This window comes from Palaemon carinicauda, chromosome 21 (genome assembly GCF_036898095.1).
Source record: "Palaemon carinicauda isolate YSFRI2023 chromosome 21, ASM3689809v2, whole genome shotgun sequence".
Lineage (NCBI taxonomy): Eukaryota > Metazoa > Arthropoda > Malacostraca > Decapoda > Palaemonidae > Palaemon > Palaemon carinicauda.
The window spans coordinates 60444310-60456809 of record NC_090745.1 but is presented as its reverse complement, the minus strand read 5'-3'; the positions used below and the strand labels follow the sequence as shown (position 1 = coordinate 60456809).

At 31.5% G+C, this 12500-nt stretch overlaps 1 protein-coding gene across 4 annotated transcripts in view; it reads right to left on the bottom strand.

Annotated features, from left to right (window-relative positions):
• The window catches only part of LOC137615287 (uncharacterized), a 317326-nt gene that overhangs the window by 110393 nt on the left and 194433 nt on the right, over positions 1-12500 (bottom strand). The gene's annotated exons all lie outside the window — the stretch shown is intronic.

Here is a 12500-nt window from a genome sequence, read left to right as displayed (position 1 = left end):
TGCTTTAATAAGGCTCAAAGTGTCTGATGCATAAGTTAATACTGGTAAGACCATTTTATTGAAATAGTTTTCTTTTTGAAGAAAGTGACATTTTACCTTTCATATTCTCATTTTGTTTACCAAAAGCTTTCCCTCTCGTGCTTATCCTTCTTTGAATTTCGGTCTTAGGTCGTTTGGAAACACTTACGGTCTGTCCTAAGTATGTATATTCATTAACAATATCCAGTGGCTAGTCCATAGCTCATATTTATTGTTGCTATGCATTTTCATTGAATATTATCTTAGTTTTATTCATATTCCTTTTCAGTCCTACATTTCTGCTTTGTTTATTCAAATCTTCTATCATCTTTTGCAATTTATCCTATGCTCCACTAAACACAACAATGTTATCTGCAAATTTTGAGTTGTTAAGATATTCTCCATTGATATTTTCCAATTCTAAATTCTTAAAAACTTTTAGGCATGCTGTGAAATTATTTAGGAGAGATGTGGTCTCCCTGTCTAATTCCTTTTTCAATCGGAATTTTCTCACTATACGTAGTTTTAGAATTGCTGTACTCCCTGTATAGATATATTCAAGTGTTCTGACGTACAGTAAGACTCTTCTATTCCTTACTTCTGTGAGGTTCTTAATACTGTTTTTTACAGAATCAAAAGCTTTCTCATAGTCTATAAATGCCATACATAGTGGTTTGTCATATTCAGTTGATTTTTCCATTAGCTGGTTAATTACATGGATATGGCCAGTTGTTGAATATCCACTTCTAAAACCTTTTTGCTCTCTTGGATGATTAAAGTCTAGCTCTAGTTCTGTTCTGCCTAATATGATTTTTTTTAAATATTTTGTATAATACGGCGAGTAAACTTATTGGGAGGCAATTTTTCAGGTCTTTCGTGTCTTGCTTTTTGTGAATTAGTCTAATGATAAAGTTTTTCCAAGCTGTAGGTATAAGGCCTTCTTGCAGACATTTGGTGTAGAGTTCAGTGAGTTTTGCTATTATGAAATCTCCTGCATCTATTACTAAATCAATTGTTAGGCCATCTTTTCCTGCTGTTTTCCCTCTTTTCATATTTTTAATGCATTCTATATTTTTCCTACCGTTACGTTTGGTACTGGCTTAGTTGTTCCATTATTTCTATTGGTGACATTATTTCTTATAACACTACTGTATAGCATTGTATAGAAATCCTTATATATATAATTCATACAGTATATATATATATATATATATATATATATATATATATATATATATATATATATATATATATATATATATATATGTATGTATATACTGTATGTTATATATATATGAGACTGTGTCTGCCTAGATATATATATATATATATATATATATATATATATATATATATGTATGTATGTATGTATGTATAATGTGTTTATATATATATATATATATATATATATATATATATATATATATATATATATATATATATATATATATATACAGTATTTGTGTATATATTCGTATGTATATATACGTAAGAGTATGTGTTTATATGTGTGTGCATGTATATATATATATATATATATATATATATATATATATATATATATATATATATATATATGTATATATATATGTGTGTGTGTGTGTGTGTGTGAGACTGTCTGCCTTTATATATATATATATATATATATATATATATATATATATATATATATATATATATATATATATATATATATATATATATATATATATATAAATGTGTGTATGTATATATACATAAATATATATACATATATATATATACATATATATATATATATATATGTGTGTGTGTGTATATATATACATATATATATGCAGTATATATATATTGTATGCATATATATGTAAATACTATATATACGCACACACGCACGCACACACACACACACACACACATATATATATATATATATATATATATATATATATATATATATATATATATATATATATATATATATATATATATATATACTGTATGTGTATATATCGTGTGTGTATATAGAAATACACATTTACACATATGCATAAATATATATACAGAGAGAGACAGTCTAGTGTTTGATACTTTTATTGATGAAATGATGAATGGAATCTAGAAAAGGAAAGTAGATATAGCTGCAAAGTCAATGAGGTAGAAAAATTAGGGCACGAGTGGAGTTGGGAGCTTTATGCACATGATGTAATAATGAGTGATGATAGTTAAGAAGAAATCCACAAACTGGTGGAAGAATTTAAGAGGTTTGCAAGAGTCTAAGGTTGAGAGTAAATTAGAAGCAAGGCTAACGTTTTTATAATAATAGAAAACTAGCAAAATGGGGGTAACGAATGTTTATACGAATGGTTGGTAAAAGAAAGCAACAGTATCTTATAAGAATTTCTGAGTGAATGTATCATATGATGGTAGGACGAGAGATGCATGGCGGTTAACAAGATGTGTGCAAAAGATTGGAAGGAAACTCGTAACATTTATGGAAGACAATATAAGAATGTATTGAGAAGTTATTGAGTCAATTTCTCTAAACTGCAGAGATTAATTGTTTGTCTAATATATCATGAGAGCGGAAAGAGTTCAAATTGGTTTATGTATGAATAACAGTGATGCAAAATAGTTCAATCTTAGGAAAATAGTATCGGATAATAGATTTTGGAAAAAAGGAGTACAGTTTGAAGTCTTGGGATGATGAAGGAGAGGAAGACCTTGAAAGTACTGGATAGAAGGGTGCAAAGAAGTGTTGCAAAGATAGAGATGAACGATGCAGTCTGCGTTTGGGAGTTCAACGTGCTGCTGAAAATCCCTAAGGGATGTCGTATGTAATCGCTAACGTTATTGAGATTATCTGCACAATGGCTTGAATCAATACATATTTTTCAAAGTATCTATGAGATAGTGATTATTGTTTTTTCTTTAAAGCCACCCACTACCATGTGAAAAAATAATAGATTTTATACTAATCAGTTATAGATGCTTATGATTCGCTTTCTTTGTAGTATTAGAATTCTACAAAAACATTATTGTTTACATGTTTAATTTTTTAGATGAAAAATAAATTTTTATTAATAGTACCTGAAGCATTGGTCAAGAAGAAAGAAAGATGATAAGTTATACAAGCAATAGAATAAACCACAAATTGTTGAAATTAGAATTGTCGAACTATTAGAGGTCTGTTGCACTACAAATTGTTTTGTGCGTCGCAGTCGGAAGTGGAGTAAGTTGCGTCTCATTTCAAGATATGTTACATTCCAAATTAGTGGATGTTCAATGTAACTTTCGGTTTACTGGGTTGTGAATTAGTGCAGTTGGACTACTAATTGGTGTTTGTTACTCTCCTGTTAGTGCATGCTAATTTCCAAAATGGTATATGGTAAAATTCAAACTAGTCTTGGTTATACTATTAATAAAAACAGCCTTTTTTATGTTATCTTGTGTACTTTGCATTACAGTATATTCTGATACTATTCATATTTTTTCTCATATTTCTTTTTTTAGTAATTACTGTAAAATATATTTGTTTGAAAAATATTCGTGTGAACTAAATTATTATCACCATATAATGGTTAGGGATTTGGTTTAGTTCACAAAACACGATTATTATTATTATTATTATTATTATTATTATTATTATTATTATTATTATTATTATTATTATTATTGAAACACTGACATATTTTACGAGAATATCTATGAAATCATCGCACACTTTTCGAGGTACAATTTTGACTTCCAGCAAAGCCAATGGTTATGTAAAACATATATTGGTTTTATCTGATGAATATAGACATACATAGCCACCTATCTCTACATATATATATATATATATATATATATATATATATATATATATATATATATATATATATATATATATATATATATATATATATACATATATATATATATATATATATATATATATATATATATATATATACATATATATATACATATATATATGTATATGTATATATATATAATTTATATATATATATATATATATATATATATATATATATATATATATATATATATATATATATATATATATATATATATATATACTGCAATCATGGCCAGAAAAAAAGGAAAAACTTGATTGGAGCTAGTATGATCTAATGATGTTGGTAAGGAGGAATTATTAGCTACAACCAAATTTCCAACAATTTATATCGTGGACTGATGTGTATTTGATAGTCGCCCCTATTATATATATTTATATATATATATATATATATATATATATATATATATATATATATATATGTGTGTGTGTGTGTGTGTGTGTGTGTGTGTGTGTGCGTGTGTTTGCGTCTGTGTGCGTGTATGCCTTTTGGATATAGTCGTTCTCTTGCGCAATTTCCATCAGATTCTAAAGCACTTGTAACATCAGTTACAAGGGCGTAGGAGCAGGGGGGCCTGGGGGGGGGCTATAGCTCCCCCACTTTTTTTCTGAAAATATGCTTTTAAACATACAGATTTACATTTTGTAAATTCATTTCATCTCTGGCAACAGCCCTTGTACAGTCTCACCATCCCACCCCACCCCGCCACGTAAGTATCATGTTAGTACCCAGCATAATAGTTTCAGTCCCGTCACTCGTCACTCGCTTAGTTTTACAGAGAGCAGCCCCCATATTGGGCATCAAGCCACTTATAATGTTTGACCCCCAGTGTATACCGTGCAAACATATGTTAATCTATCCATCATTACCAAACACTATTATAGTAACGAACTACATCATTGATACGCACTAATAAATTGAAAACATGACACACGCGAACACATGTAGTTGACGAATATCGCACATATAAACATATGCATGAATGTGTATATATATATATATATATATATATATATATATATATATATATATATATATATATATATATATATATATATATATATATAATTTCTTCATAATCCTTTTTAAATATGTATACTTTTATACAATTTCAGAGCTTATGAAGTATTAATTATACATTATTCATACACTTTTCATATGTATATTTTCTGGTCTCAGGCATGACTTTCAAATATGTATGTTTATATAAGAAATATGCTTGTTCTTAATTTTGCTTACTTACAATTATTCTAAATTATATATGTATATATATATATATATATATATATATATATATATATATATATATATATATATATATATATATATATATATATATATATATATATATATATATATATATATATATAACTAAATTCAGTTATTTTAATATATGTTGTACAACACAACAGCCATATTGGAAAGCAAGTTGAAACTTGTAGAATGATTTGATTTACCTAATGTTTTCATTTATCTAGATTCACGAAGTAAACAAATGAAAGAATCAAATTTACTCTATTCTCTTCTCACAAGGTCTGATGCTTCATGTTATTATTCATTGAGTAATATTGAATCACTGCATGATACTTCATTGTCATTGGGAAAAAAACGATAGCCTTGACTTGATCGATATTGCGATTGAGTTTGTAGCAAAGAATCAACATTGTCAGTATATTTTTGTTAAATTCACCAAGTAGGCCTATCGGTATATATATATATATATATATATATATATATATATATATATATATATATATATATATATATATATATATATATATATATATATATATATATATATATATATAGGCCTATTGGTATTTTATGATTGTTATTGTGTAAAAATTGGAATTGGTCACATAAAAGTCTTCCAAAAATATGATTTTGATTTTGATACAATATGCTGTCAGATGCCAGGAAATCGCATCTGAGGGTGTTTCCTCATAAAATTTTTCTGGGGAGACTCCCAGTCACCCCCCCCCCCCCCTTCCTCCTATGCCTTCTCGCCTACGGCTCCGCCTTCAGTGTTATTTCGAACTTTAGCCCCCCCAAACAGGAAAACGCTCCTACGCCCCTGAGTTATTTCTAGATAACATTTTTATAGTTTTGTGTACCATTTCTTGTTGGAAAGCATGGAATTTAAAACTGTGCTGTGCCATTTATTCAACCACTCTCGACCGCTGTTTCAACCAATTACTGATGGCTTTCATCAGGCTATCACTAAAAAGAAATCCTTATCCTTTTTCTTATGGCAGTACATTCTTAATAGCAAAATTTTGAAGACATCCAACAACATTTTTAAAAACAAATATAGCAATATAAGATATTTTGCACAGATAAATTCATGAAGATACTACTAAAGGTATTTGTATCTTCAATGAATCCCCCAATTGCAGTTGGAGAGCCAAAATCCATGCTTTTGATAAAAATGTTGCTTCTTATTGAAATATCTAAGGATAAGTGCCAGGATAAGTCCTTGAGGCATTCTGCGAAATGTTCTATTGCTGGAAGGGAGGACATAGCCTGAGGATACTTGAACATTCAACACAGGTTGCTTCATTATGATGCACACCGTTTCAACAATCACCACCCTGCCAAAGTCATCCTCGTTATGAAAAAAACAATTGTGTCCCTGATAAGGTCATTTGATGGAAGTTTCTTATCATGTATATCAATGAAATCCTGATGTATGGCTTGAAGTCTACTCCTGACGGTAGTCATCCTGTAAACAACATTGGTCTTAGACTCCTTCGGTGCTTGGGACATTAATGATTTTCCATTACAAGGGCAGTTACTACGTTAGGCTTGCTATGGACTCAGCAATAATTTTTCGAATGGTGGCTTTGTTTTTACTCCATAGTTTGTGATTCTTCTAAGGATAGTTACTGTCATCTGTAGACTGTCTCATAGTCCATACCGTGATTTAGAATTATATCTTTGTTGTTTTTAGCTGATTCCTGAGCGTTTGTATAAAACTCCCCATTTCTTCTTTATCATTTCCTCTATGATGTTTCTGGGATAACCATTGTTTGGTAACATCTGTTTATTTGTTTGCTCATATGTTCTCATGATCATGAATTGCTTTCAAACTAATGGAGAGAGAGAAGGCTCGACTGATATAAGGACATATGTCTGGACCTCGCGTATGATGCCAGAGCCCGTGAAGCACATAAGGTTGGTCAATCTTAATGGAACGGTACGGTGGGTCGTCCGCGACCCCGAGCGTCAAAACAAAAGAGGTTTTTCTCACGTGACTCACCCCCGTGACTGAATTTGTGGGTGATCGACCTGCAGTCGGTGTCTCGCCTACACGCTCTAGTAGTGTCCAGATGCGCATCGCTGTAGCTGTACTCCTTCCCAGATTTCTGAGACACGTCGGGGTCGAGCGCGACCGAGTTTACCCCTCTAAGGTAATTTGCATAATTATCAAAGTTATTACGTATTATGAAATTGTCGTAGAATGGTGCAACTTGTATAGGTTATCAGTTGTGGAAAGTCTTGGTGGATTGTTTGGCTACCATGTGCATGATTTTTTTTTTTAGTTGAAATGTCTTTCATCACCACGAAGACCATTTTACCGCGAGTGCCCCTTTTTCATTTTTTTTTCATTTTTTGGCCAAGTCATTTTTCCGTAAGAAATTGCCAAATAGTGTCGCAAAACTTTTGCTTTTTTAGTGTTGGAAAGTGTGTCTAGATGATCTGGCTACCCATGCGTGACTTTGTTTTTGTCAGATACGCCGTAGATATTGGTATGTGGGGTATTTTCCTGCGGTTGCCAATTTCTGTTTTTTTTTTCAATATTTGTAAAAATTTACTACGTAGTAAGGAATTGCCGTATATTATTGATTTTTTTTATGTTTATTTGTTAGAAAGTGTGCCTTGATGGTTGGGCTAACACGTGCATGTCTTTTATTTTATCTGAGATGCCGTATATTAGAATGTTGGCCATTTTTCTGCGAGTGCCCCTTTTTATTTGTTTTGCATTTTTTTGCTTAGTCATGTTACCGTAAGGAATTGGCAAGTAGTGTCGCAAAACTTATATTTTTATAGTGTTGGAAAGTGTTTTTAGATGATCTGGCTACCCATGCCTATCTTTTTTTTTAGCCAGATATAGCGTATATATAGGTATGTGTTCGATTTTCCTGTGATTGCCATTTTTTCGTTTTTTTCCCATTTCTTTCAAAATTACTACGTACAAAGGAACTATCACAGAGTAATGATTCCTTTAGATGTTTATTTGTCGGAAAATGTGCCTTGATGGTTTGCCTAGCACGTGGCTGAATTTTTTTTTTTTTCCTTAAATGCCGTATATTAGAATGTTGGCCATTTTTCTGCGAGTGCCCCTTTTTATTTGTTTTGCATTTTTTTGCTTAGTCATGTTACCGTAAGGAATTGGCAAGTAGTGTCGCAAAACTTATATTTTTATAGTGTTGGAAAGTGTTTCTAGAGGATCTGGCTACCCATGCCTATCTTTATTTGTAGCCAGATATGGCGTATATATAGGTATGTGTTCGATTTTCCTGCGATTGCCACTTTTTCGTTTTTTCTCATTTCTTTCAAAATTACTACGTACTAAGGAACTATCATAGAGTAATAATTCATTTAGATGTTTATTTGTCGGAAAATTTTGTTTACTTCTTTTTTGATTGAATATCATCAAATTTTTTTAGCTAAAATATTATATTGTTTTACATTTTTTTTTTTTTCGATTTTATTTCCCTTCAAAAAATTTTTTTGGGGTCAGAATTCTAATTTTATAGTCTTAAAATAATCGACAATCATCCAGTAATCCACCATACAATTTCTATGCATATCCAAGAATAATTAGATTAGTAAATAACACCTTGAAATTGACATACCCTTCCTACATTTCAGGTGGCAGATTAGGGAGTCTGAGTCAGTGTGGTTGGCGGCCATTTTGTGGACATATCCGAAGCATAAGTTGCCCTATCTATATATATTCTTGTTCCCTATAGAATTTGTGATAATTTGGTATATTTTTACCTGCATAAATATCATATTATATATTAAATATATGTATTTTTTTACGAAATTTCTAAGTACTCAAAAAATGACCTTTAGATATGGCCCCTGATATAAATGTAATTTACAAAATAATGAAGATTTTTTACATATTTCTATTTTAGGATAACCTATGTTTATTCCCTAAAAAAATTAGCCACTTCCTATTTCATTTGGGTACCCAAAAAAATTCATGAAATTTGGACAAATTTTTTTGGCCAAAAAAAGTTACCCTTTTTTCTCATTTCAGATCTTCACCTCCATGGTTCCGACTTCATCCACAATACATCAAGATGTGTCCTAAACATTCAAGAATCAATTCCTAAAAGGATTTGTGTATATATGTATAAATTTTTTTTTTATGAATTTTTATGTAAGGTCTTTTTTTCTACTTAATTTTTTAAAATATTTATAATAAATAGTTTTTCTGCAGATGAGTAGTATTTATCTTTACAGTAGTTTTAAGCATTCATTGAACTTTTTTTTGGCAAAAAAAAAGGAGGTTACTGCAAAAACAGATTTTTCAAGAATTTTTTTTTTTTGCGTCGGGGTCGCGCGCGACCGAGTATACCCTCAAAGGGGTGTCCGAGGAGCGTACCTATCCAGGGTTAAACGAACGAAACAAGGGCAAACGCTTTCCCCATACGTTGAAGCACCAGCCATTTTGTAGATTTAGTGAAGACTGGTGTGGCACACTGAATTTGTTATTTCTTTACATAGACTCAGGGAAAGGAAGAGCATTTTCTTGCTAGTTTCAAAATTCTAGCCTTGATAACAAGGAAAGGTATAGAAATCTATAAAAGTGTTTTCTTAAAAAGATTAGTTACTCAAGTGGTTTAACGCACAAATGCACATACATACACACACACACACACACACACACACACACACACATATATATATATATATATATATATATATATATATATATATATATATATATATATATATATATATATATACTATGTAACACTAGATTCAATATTAATGGAGCTGAGAGAAAATCCATGAATAAGCGTTTTCTTGCCTTATGTTTACAAGTTGCCTTCAAACATATTTTAGTCAATTGTTTAGTTCCTTCTATATAAACCTTATAATAATGATCAAGATAGATGTTGTGAAATCAGGTCCAAAGCCTTTGTTTATAACGATGCACATCAAAATCTTATTCGCTACATTAATTTCTTTACTTGATTTTTCTCATTGCAAGTCAAAGTTACTACACTGACATTTGTCAATAACCATGGATTGCGGAGTAATCCTATCGATTTTCTCTGGACACATTGAATTTACTGCAGGTATTTGCATGTAATTTTCTATTTCTATATCTGTTGCATCCAGTGTCCATTGTGGCATCTTCAATGGCCAGACATTCATCTTTTCTTTCTCTTGAACTTCTTAGCAATCACAGCTGTTTTTATTATGAATTTGGTGTATTGATTTGCTTATATAATTCTTACTGGTTTGGATAATTAAGCTCTTGTTTAACTGTTATAAGATTTATAGATGAATGTTCTTGCAATTAAAAATACTGTATACTCGCGGGAAGCAAAGATTTTCCAAGATGTTTTACAAAATTCTCGTATAATCCTTTAAGGATTGCATGCTTAGGCTCATATTTTGCATCCAGTAGACGTGAACTCCTTTTTTTTCAATCTCATAAATCGCAAAGAGGTTCGCTTCAGGTTTCCAGGTCTCGTCGGGAATACATTATAAGGTCCTTGGCTTGCTTAACAACAGCGCCCCGGAAGGAATTAATTAAATAGACCGGGACCTCGACTCTCTCTCTCTCTCTCTCTCTCTCTCTCTCTCTCTCTCTCTCTCTCCTCTCTCTCTCTCTCTCTCTCTCTCTCTCTCTCTCCTCTCTCTCTCTCTCTCTCTCTCTCTCTAAAATTGTATGTAGGGTTTCATGAATAATTTTCACGAATCAGCTTCTGTATCTGTACTATAAGTATATTTCTCTCATAGGTGTAGGTGACTTAAGAGAAAATGAAGCTGGAGTCACAATCACGTTCATCCTCAAATCGATACACCTCCTGTAGAATAAACCCCCGCGGGAAAAACAAGATAGAAATAATCTAAAGCTGGAGGTCTTACTCATGTCCTTATTCAGACGTATTATTATGAATTACATTGATTCTCCAACATGAAGAGCGTTAGGCAACGAGAAGTATGAAATGAAAAGACAATAAATGATAATGTCTTTTATAGACCAATTAATGAAATAGAGATAGAGATGAAGAAATTTATAGAGGACAAATAGGCCCAGAATTGTGTTCGTAAAAGACGGTATATATGATTATGGGCATAAGAGTATTAGTATTTATGTAACAATTCTTATCACTTCTTCCTATATAATTAACAGGAAACGTTGTATTACTGTACTGAAAATCAATATGACGTCCGAATGTGCCGCCTCAGATAACTCTTTAGATTGCTAGCCTAGTGAAAAGGCCTCACTATTCGATTTTTTCTAGCCATCAGTTCTTTCGACAGTCTAAATTTTCTATATTCTTCTACTCTAACTATCCCTTTTCTTATCTCTTGCTTCCATCGATTTAATCGGCCCCATAAAAATCTGTAAAGTTTTTGGGACCACTGGCAATTTCAAAGATCGGTGCTGATCCCCCCAAAAATATCTGCACCTCTTTTATTAGTTTACCGGTTTAGCCGGTTGCTGTGCTTTTCGGGTGTCTTCTTCTTCTTCTTCTTCTTCTTCTTCTTGTATTGGCCCTCTTAGAAACATACTTCAGTTGAGTATATGGCAAAGAAGGCTAGATGTTCTAATTCTTCCAGCTATGGTCCATTGCATAACTTCGACCGGCCATAAAAAAAAAAATGCTACTTTTCTGTCACATTTTAAAACCAACTCACTTTCCGATCATCAGTATGCTTTTAGTAAATTAGGGTCTGCTGGAGAGCTCACTCTCTTTGTATTTGATGTTAGTTATCCCTGTGAACTGTTCGTGATCCTTTACTTCATTGTCTAAATATACAGATCATATGACATAAGATTCTCTTACTAAAAAATCTTGTATAAGAGTTTAGCCCTTTTCTAAATACATTATAGTTATGTATGCTAACAGTGCAATAACTGTTCATTTCCTTATCTCTACCGTTTTTCATTAGGGTTCTGTGCTTCCAGCGACAGTCCTGCATGGTTCCCTCTGTTATCCATAACCTCCTGTGGTGTATGTTTTTTTTTTTTTTTTTTCAGCTTTTAATGTGGTTATAACACTCCTCATTTCTTCTTCCTCATTTTGAAGGTCTTGGCTTTCAATACTCGTTCTATCTATACCCATGAACTCTGATCTTGTGAGTGTGTTTCAATAGGATTCCTTTGGCTATTACCACGAAATAGAAGGTTGTCTGTATTTTGTCCTTACAACTGACCTCCTATCAGCATTTCGGTTAATAGTATCTCTTCAAAAAAAGTCGTGGAAAGATCTCATATTTCAGAATATGCTTTTTAGCCTAATTATTAGATCCTTCTGCTAGCCTTACCCATCCCAGTTGGAATGTTGCTCTCGTATTTCGGGTGCTTCATTTTTGTCTCCCTCATTATGATTAAATCAAGTCATTTATCTGATCAATGACCCCAACTTTACCTCTTCCCGA